This window comes from Diceros bicornis, chromosome 12, assembly GCF_020826845.1.
Source record: "Diceros bicornis minor isolate mBicDic1 chromosome 12, mDicBic1.mat.cur, whole genome shotgun sequence".
Classification (NCBI taxonomy): Eukaryota; Metazoa; Chordata; class Mammalia; order Perissodactyla; family Rhinocerotidae; genus Diceros; species Diceros bicornis.
In genome coordinates this window covers 56733351-56743491 of record NC_080751.1, presented here as the reverse complement: position 1 = coordinate 56743491, position 10141 = coordinate 56733351, and positions in this window count along the sequence as shown.

Sequence of the window (10141 nt, the reverse complement as noted above, 5' to 3'; positions counted from 1 at the left end):
TCCTAGCTGGTAACAGGGGTTTTGTATAGGTGTATGTGGGTGTGTGTGCATGCACGTTAGTTGAATTTTTTTTGAATGTCCTATTCCCCTTCCACTCTCTAGCTCTCTTTTTAAATATTTCACTGCTACCCTGCCCTCTTTTTTTCAGATAGAATGCAATTTTCCAACAGCTCGATAAGAATTATTTTCCCTTTGTAAAGCAAATTGAGTGCAGCAGCCTGGGAGCTCGTGGTTCCCCTGGGAGGTATAAGTAGTTGGTTGGTCTCCGGGGACTCTGTTGCTGGGAGAGGCTGGGAGTGATGAGCGACTCTTCCCTTCTGCACTGAGGGCAAAAATCAATTTATTCCTTTAAGTCGTTTTCACTGAACTGTTTTTATTATCGTTTCCACTGCATCTCATCCTACTGGAACAAAATGCAATCAAAATATGGATCTAATTTGACAAGGGGAAAGGGCCACAAATGACTGTGAATTGTCAGTACTGTGGCAGACGACAGCCCTGGTCTCTGCAGGAACAGAGATGAGTCAAGCAGCTTTTGCAGATCAAAGGGAGCCGTCATACTGCTCCACTGACAAGGCTTGTTAGGTACGGGAGAATATATCTGAAACACAAGTCCTGCCTTCCACTGCTAGCAAAACTTGTAGAATTTCCTGGGGAAATAAATCATTGTTTGGGCATGAAGTTTCAAAAGCTAAATAATAATAACAGCAAAAAACCTGTTTTTCTTTGCAAAGATGACATTGAAATTCTTGCACCAGTTAAAAGGGTTCAAAGGTCGGCCTTAACTTGCTTTAGCTCCCAGAACCCTGGAGGACAGGAGTGGGGTGCCCCAGCACAAAGCACTTCCTGCTGGGCTCCTTCGCCATCTCCCACCTCTTCATTGCTCTTTGCACGTTGTCCTTGCCGAATACTGTGTTTTCTAGATGACGTCCCTGGATAGCTCTCTCACGTCTTTCTTTATCTCTTTCCTGCAAACACTTTTTTCTCTTTCTCTTACACGTATCTTAACCAGCCAAACCCAAAACCAGCTGAATTGCAGAACTCAAGTCGGTTCTTTTTTATACGTTTAACTATTAGTTTTACATACAAACTATGTAAGCTATATATAAAACATATATAAAAATACATATATGATATTTATATAAAAAATATAAATATATAATATATAAAATATATATATACAACATATAGTTTTATATGTAAATATATATTAGTTCTTCGTTCTTCATTAGATAGGTAAAATATATTTTCATTCTTTCTCAAAAATAAAAAATATTCAATATTTGCTTTTTCTTTATTTTATTTTTTATTTTTTTGGTAATGAAGATTAGCTCTGAGCTAACATCTGTGCCCATCTTCCTCTATTTTTTGTATGTGGGATGCCACCACACCATGGCTTGTTAAGTAGTGCATTAGTCCATGCCTGGGATTCGAACCTGCTAAATCCAGGCTGCCGAAGCAGAGCTCACAAACTTAACCACTACACCACTGGGCTGGCCCCTATGTTTTCTTTTTAAATTACTGATTTTCCCCCTGTGGGCCCCTGGCTCTCCAAAAAGAGAGAGAGAGGTGGAGAGCAAAGAAGGAGGGAAGAAAGGAAGACCCTATGTGCTTGAATTCCATCCTGTGAGAGCAGCCTAATTGTGATCAGACTTTATGCTGATTTTTAAATAAAGATGTTCCTTAATCAGCTACATTCCAGGATTGGCACCGGCTTGGGAAAGGAAGGTCACACAGACTGGACATCAAAAATGAACGTCTGTGTGAATACATGAGACTCTAAAAACTCTTCATCCTCTCCGGAGAGAGACCAAAAACATGGCTGTATGAGGAAGCATGTGTTCAAAAAGCATCTTTGAAAGAGAAAAGAAGAGTGCCAGCCAAACAGAACACAGATTCTACACCATACCTGATGTAGAACAAGTGTGTATACCTGTGTGTGTACAAATAGGAGTGCATGCATGCACATGCGCACACCCACACCCCTGTCATGCCGAGCAGCAACACTCTGGAGAAGCTCAGCCTCCGTGAATGCTGCCTGTGAACAGGGGCTGGGCACAGTCCCAAGGTGGGATGAGCAGCTCTTAGCCACCCTTTCTTAATAGTTTCTAAAATACATAGACAAAAAAATTAAAATTATTTATCTAGGTATTGTTTAATGTCCTGTGTGTGTGTGCATATGTGTGTATATGTTTATTTCAAATTTTATGACTTGGCATGTATTAATCTTATAATTTTAAAAAAAGCTTTATATTAAGAAATTTTTCCATGGTGATACTTGCCCATTTATGTTCTCTTCTTCAGGAGGAGAGATCTTTGGGATGGAGAGGAGGGCAGAAAAGGCAGGGCTCGGGTACCAAAGGGGATGCAAAGTTGCTTTCTACCTTGAATCATGGCCATAAAAGTGCTGCCCTGCTTCTAGGGGGACTGAGGTAGATTTACGATGAAGCTACTGAAGCTGAAACCCCAGGACTCCCTGCTTGAAGGGCCCAGTATTCATATGCTCATATGGTTCTTAAAAAATTCTAAAAGTAAGATATTTTAGCTACAGTCACTTAAGACCACTGTCTCTTTCTACTCCTACTTCCCTCTTACCCTCATGACATGGCTGCATGCATTTTTGAGATGTAGCTAAAGGGAAGTTGAGTTGGGGACATATTTAGTTTGGTTTAGTGGGATATATTTATGTGGTTCACAGTCACTTGCGTGTATAGATAGATTATTGTGCTGACCTGGTGTAGGAATGCCTGCCAGGAATACTCCTATCACCCACTCTGCCAACTCACCCACTCTGGTGGCAAAATATGAAGGTGCAGGGTCAGAGAACACAAATTGATAACAAAGAGTCCTACAGTGCCTGGCACCAGACATCTGTGGGTAGTGAAGAAGGGACAAGATTTGAAATTTACAGAGCCAAAAGCTAGTCTGTGGAAAATTCTTCCAGTGATCAGACATGCAAAACAGTAAATGGAATATTTGCTTCTCATCAATGCCTGATCAAAAGGGAAGTTCTCTCCTGGGAGGAATGTCCATGACACAGTGTATGTATTCACAACACACAATTCATTTTTTTTCCCTCTTTTTGATGGAAACTGTGCAAAAGAGAATTATCACAATTCTTGTGTTTGCAGGCACAATCTTGTAGCAGTACTAAAAGAGCTAGTACATCTCTGTGTATGTTATATGTTTTCTGCATCCCAACAAATACTGACGTATGAAATATAAAAAATTCCTAATAAGCCATTACAGTTAAGATATTGTCAACAAACTGATTAATGAGCATTATTATTTCAAACAGTATTTGGGATTAGTCACTACACACGCACACAAATAACTTGAAATTCCCTGAAATCTTATAGCTCATATATGAAAGAAATTTGATAGAGGTGTCTCCCAATTTAACCATAATTCTAAAAATTTACATGACATTACCAATAATGAGTTGAAGCATAAGGAAACTTTTCTAAACTCTTAATAATAAAAAAAATTTTCAGTCAACCATGTTAAAAGGAAGACTAAATTATTTTCCCATTTTTTGGCTAGAAAATATTACAAAATTGTTGTTGTATGCAGAGGCAACCAAAAAGTACACAGTCAGAAAATGCAGGGCAAAAAGTTTTAGAGAGGTATGTTAGGTATTTGAATAATAAAAACATTATATTGTTTTTCTGAATTTTGTGATGTTCTGGTATTTGTCAGCTTTTAAATTGTGTAATTTGTTGTGATTTATTCTCTCATTCTAAACAAGTATTCACTTTTATACCTAATTTTGTTTCACAATTTTCATTCTTTTTCTTAATAAGAGCTTTCCTCCCTCTTGCCAAAGTTGTAGAAGCTCCAACTCCTGCAAACTGTAGCTCTGCTGTCCTTGGCAGAGACACATCTGGACTCTGCAGAGGCCGTTATGAAAAGCCCAAAGAATACAGGGCTTGTGAACAGGAACAGGGCTAATACATACAGTTGCACCATAATAAAACCGGTGATTATTAGTCATTCAGAATAAAGACACAGATTCCCACCTTGAAGGTAGGTGTGACAAGGTTCTGGCCAATAGGATTATGCAACTTCCGAGTTCCCATAGAGGAACAGGGCACGCCCTCGACTTCACCTTTTCTCCCTCCACTGACTGGAATGCAGATGTGGTGATGAGCATCTTGGCCATGTGTTCAAGGACAACACTCTAAATATGTTAAATCAGCAAGATGGAAGGCGTGTAGGTCTCTAATCCCATGGAACAGCCCTATCAGTCTCCAAACCAGCTCTGGTCTACTTATACCCATATTACTATGTGAGAGAGTAATAAAACTCCTATCTTGTTTAAGCTCCAATTATTTTAGATCTCCATTAGGCAGCTGATCTTACGTCCTAACCAATATAACCACAATAATAGCCCATTGCATTTATAGGGTTCTTTATTCTTTGTAAAATTCGGTAGTGTCTCTTATCATCAGCAACTGCTGATGAGGGGTGGGGTGGGGAAAAGTCTTCACTTTGACCTTTCCTATGAGGAACCTGAGCCCCAGGGAGTTGACTGACTTGCCTAGGGGCATACAAGAGAGGGTCCCTGATACCAGCGAGGACAGGCGCCAGATGGAAGCCAGATGCGTGCACAGTGAACACCAGGGTGGGTGATGAGCACGCTGGGTTTTTGCTCTCAGCATTCAGAAAGAATTTCTTCCTGACCATTCAATTTGTAAACCCCTGGAGTAGGGATGGTTCACATCCCTTCTTTTCGTATCCTCTTGGATTTTTCTAAATTTGCTGCAGCACATAGAGAGGAATATAAAATAGAGGAGGGTTCCTCAAACATAATGTGTCTCTCCCTCTCTCCCTCCTTTTCTTCCGTTCTTCCTTAGTAATTCAGTCAAAAAGCCACTAGGCAAGGCCAAGCAGAGCAGGGGCCTGGCAGAGGTCGGGGCCCACATGAGGAGGGCAACTGAACAGAGTGGCAGCCCTGTGGGGGTCAAGAAATTGACCAAGTACACAGGAATTGGGCAAATAAATAAAAATATTGAGGTTAATGAAAGGCAGGTTTCTCAACTGTCAGAGAAAAGAGTTATAAATGTGAAAAACAGGAACACAGGAATAAACCCTGAGATGCTGGGTTAGAACTGGAGGAAGCGTGAACTCATGGTTAGATAGGTAGACGTAAAGTAAATATAATTGTAAAGTGCGTGTATGTGAAGCATGAGTGTACTATATATATATATATACACACCCACACATATATTTCCAAGCTCTGTCCACTGAGAGCGCCTGGGAGTAGAGACAGCTATTAGCAACAAGCGCACCATTCTCCACTAAAAGGATTCAGGACTCCTTGGATAAGTCTGGAACATCTTTTTGTGGCACAAAGTAAGGAAGTGCTCAAAGAATAGTGGGAACATTTCAAAAGGACACAGAAGCCAGCTTGAAGGCACTGCCACTGACGAAATCTGGGATAATTTGAACAAAAAAACAAACAACGTAATAATGGATTATAACATATAACCCATTGAATAAAATAGGAATTCATAAATTCACATTGATATAAACAAACAAACAAATAAGGGGAAGAGAAAGCTGTTTCTCACAAGTTAATGTCAACTAATAAATGTAGAAGAAATAATGAAATTAAAAAGCCATCATTTAGCAACCATATAGCAATAATTAATTTAAATTAATAATGCTTAAGCAGAAAGCATCAATGGATTTTAAAACTAGTGGGTGAAATTTAGAGGAGTGAGATATTTACATAGTTTCACGGTATCTCCTCACAAAATGCTTACTAATTATAACGGGATAAAGAGTAACTACTTTACAATAGAGAAGCTTGGCAGACACCACCTTAATAACTGATCAGTTAACATCACCAGTAATAGGACAAAGCACTGTCATCGTGTGCCACCTGATGGGATATAGTGACCAGAGCGTCACTTCTGGGCATCACCTGAATCTAATGAGGAGACAGACAAACCTGAATTGAGGGACAGTCTACAGATTAGCTGGCCTGTAACATTAAAGAATGTTAAGGGTGTAAAGGACCAGGAAGGACTGAGGAACTCTTCTAGAGAAGATACTAAAGAGACTGAGTACAACACATGATCCTGGATTGGATCCTTTTGCTATAAAGGTCGTTCTTGGAACAGTTGGCAAAACTTGAACGGGGTCTCTGGGTGAAGAGTATATGGGAGGGGCAGGCCCCGGTGGTGTAGCGGTTAAGTGCATTCGTTCCACTGCTGGCGGCCCGGGTTCGGACCCTGGGCGTGCACAGATGCACCCCTTGTCAGGCCATGCTGTGGCAGTGTTCCATAGAAAGTGGAGGAAGATAGGCACAGATGTTAGCCCAGGGCCAGTCTTCCTCAGCAAAAACAGGAGGATTGGCATGGATGTCAGCTCAGGGCTGATCTTCCTCACAAAACAAAACAAAAAAAGAGTATATGGGAGTCCTTAGTACAATTTTTGCAAATGTTTTGTGAGTTTAAAAGTAATTTTTAAACAGAAATAAAATTAAATAACATAAACAGTGTGTCTGACTAGTAAGTCCTTATGCTTTCCAGGCCCACCTTGCCTGCTAACCATTAGCGTGACTTACAGGAAATCACCTTCCTTTTCTGGGTCTACTTTTCCTTATTGCAAAATGGGAGCTTTGGATGTTAAATCATCACTTTGGTTTTCTAGCTCAAACAAACCGTCCCCTCCCTCCCCCAGTTGTGAAGAAGCGACATGTGGCTGAGCACAGGGGCTCCAGGGGCTCCGAGGTGCCCTCAAGTGGCTTTGTGCCCTGTGCCCCTACCATCCTTGAGTGCAGTCCTGGTGTTTACATAGGCAGGTGGCCCCAATGTTGGCGCTTGTTGAAGGGCAGGCCCACTGTGAGCATGACTGGGAATCACAAACGGCTGGAACCCAGATTCTCGACTTGAGTGAATGTTCACTGGAATCACCTAGAGGTGCTTGTTTCAAATGCAGATTCTCGGCAAATCCCCCTAACACTGGCTTAAATCTGTAGGGGCTTGTCTGGCATCCAGGCTGGTGCAGCAGCACCAACTCTGTCAGGTACTTGTGTCTCCCTTCTCTCCACTCTATCAACCTTTACATGGAGTACTTGTTGCTTTGAAGTTACAATATGGCGGCTACTTCTTGAACAAGCCTGACACGCTCTCATCCACGAAGCCTGCATTTGCTTTCCCTCTCCTGGAGTCCACTTCCTTATCTCCTTCAGGAATTTGCTCAGACATCACCTTCTTAGTAAAGGCTTTAACTCCCCACTCCTATCAGTACTTGGAACTCTCGTCTCCCGTCTCCGCTTTATTTTTCTCAACCATGCTTATCACCATCTGATAGGTGATACATTTTTCTTGCTTAATGTCTTTCTCCCCACCCTAGAACGTAAGCACCGTGAGGACAGGGACTTCTGTCTGTTCTATTCCCTGCTGTATTCCCAGCACTTGGAACAATACTTGGAATATATAGGTTACATATAAATATTTGTTCAATGAATGAATGCACTTCTAGGAGGTGCATTTGAGTTCTAGGCAGGAAGAAGAAAGGAGAAGAGGAGAAATGAGCGATGTCCATATCAGGAAAGCAAAACCATTTCCAGAAATCCCTAGCCAACTTCCACTTACATCTCCTTAGCCCAAACCATGCTACATGGCCACCCATTGCTGCAAGGGAGTCTGGCTGTGCACTGCCATCCTTGGACAAAATTATTTTGTAAGTAAGGAAGAAGGGAAGAACGGTTATTGGAAAGGCAATCTGTAGTGTCTACCACACTGATCTCTCCTGGACCTAATGAAGTAGAATCTCTGAGGGGGGTAATTTTGATGCAGGTGATCTGTTGTAAGAAAAATGGCCAGAATAATAGGATAAGCTCAGAGCAAATTTTTCTTTAGCCATCCTGGGTGATAGAGGCACTGGTCATGGACATCTGACACAACCTGCCCAGAGCACACCCTACCCCCACCGCCATCCCTATCATCTTTTTTGACAAATATATTTCCACTCCCACCCATACACATGGTTATAGTAGTAGGACTCTTGGAGATCTTGTTCATATATCATGTTCCCACCCACCTGACCCAAACTGCTGAATTGGAATCACATTCCCATGAATTTGGCATTGGGACTGAGATTCTAAGTCTCCCCAGATGATTGGATCATGTAAATAGAAAGCTACTGGCAGACGTGTTTTCTACGTCATGAAGTGGAGCAGTTGAGGAAAGAGCACGAACCCCACACAGGAAGGAGAAGTGTGGTGAAACAGGGAGGGTCTTTGCGGTATGTGAGTCCCCAGTACTAGGTCACTCCAGAGGCCTCGTTCTGTCCTAGCCCTTGGAGTCCACTGCATACTTCTGTGTCCTTATTTTGTTCAGGCTAGCTTAAGGGAATCTTCAGTAGCGGCCAAGGGTTCTAACTAACACACCCCCAGCCCTGGGCATCTGAAAACAGAAAGAACTCTCTGGAGCTCAGGTGCCCAGTCTGGGAGGAAAAAGTGAAACGCAGCAGTTGCCTTATCCACAAAGAGTCAACAATAGACTCAGCCAAGGGTGAGTTCCTACCCTCTGGCCGATTTGTGGAGCTCTACCTATCTCAGCCACACACATGACCCCACTGTCAACGGGAGGCACGAGTGGTTTTTATTTTTTTGTGAGGAAGATCGGCCCTGAACTAACATCTGCCAATCCTCCTTTTTGCTGAGGAAGACTGGCCCTGGGCTAACATCCGTGCCCATCTTCCTCTACTTTATATGGAACGCCACCACAGCATGGCTTGACAAGTGGTGCGTCGGTGCGGGCCCAGATCGGAACTGGGGAATCCCAGGCCGCCGCAGCGGAGCGCGCACACTTAACCGCTTGCGCCACCTGGCCGGCCCATGAGTGGTTTTTAAATAGGATCCCCAGGTTGAGGGTCTGGAGATTTGGCTTTAGTTCCAACCACTCTGCCCTTCTTTCCCTGGCTTTCTCCTATCAGTTTTCCTGAGGTACAGATGGTAGAGGTAGCGTGGCACAGAAGAAAAAAATATGGACTTTAGAGTCTGGAAGTCCAGCTTCATCAGTAACTGCACGTCTTTAGCCAAGTTAATTAATTTCCCTAAATCTCATCTATAAACCAGTGACAATAATTCCCACTGCGGAGGATTGAATGAGGGCGCATGTCTAAAGGATCTAACACAACCTGGCAGATCCCTCTCAAACAGCAGAGCCTCTCCAGCCCTGGAACCCTGTTAGAACTCAGGGCTACAGCCTGGCATGGAGGCAGGGAGCTCCCCCAGGAGAACCGTCAGTGCCCAAACCCGGGCTCACTGACATGCTTTGTGCACCAGGCCAACCACAGTGCTCCCCTGGGAATGAGGAGCTTTGTGTTTGTGTGTTTAGCAGCAACTACTTTTCATTTCCTGTAAGACCTCCATCTAACAGGGAGTCAATAGCTAGAACCCAGGGGGAGGGAAAGAGGCCCCGGGAAGAGAGGATAAGGGGAAGCTAGTCTTTTAAGTTATTTTAATTCAGCACCCACCATGTGCCAGGCCCGTCTACGTGCTTTGCCACACATTATTTCCTGCTTTAATCTCTCTTGGCTGATACATGGAGGAGCAAAGGGGGCAGAGCTGTCAAATGATATTGACAGCTAATCTGGACAGCATCTAGGCTGTTCTAAAATCTACTAATAGCTCGAATTAACTGGGTGGGGACCCCTACCCTAGGACTTGACCAGCTGCTGCCATAGGTCTGAGACAAAGTTCAGGCCAGAGCCTGGGCCCTGCTCCTCAGCCCTACTGGGCAGATGGACCCCCTTTTATTTTTTATTTATTTTTAAACAGTTTTATTTATTTATTTTTTTGTGAGGAAGATCAGCCCTGAGCTAACATCCATGCTAATCCTCCTCTTTTTGCTGAGGAAGACCGGCTCTAAGCTAACATCTATTGCCAATCCTCCTTTTTTTTCCCCCCAAAGCCCCAGTAGATAGTTGTATGTCATAGTTGCACATCCTTCTAGTTGCTGTATGTGGGATGCGGCCTCAGCGTGGCCGGAGAAGCGGTGGGTCGGTGCGCGCCCGGGACAGAACCCAGGCCGCCAGTAGCGGAGCGTGCGCACTTAACCGTTAAGCCACAGGGCTGGCACCAGATCCCCTTTTATTAAGCAGCCAGTTCTTTTCCAAGGTG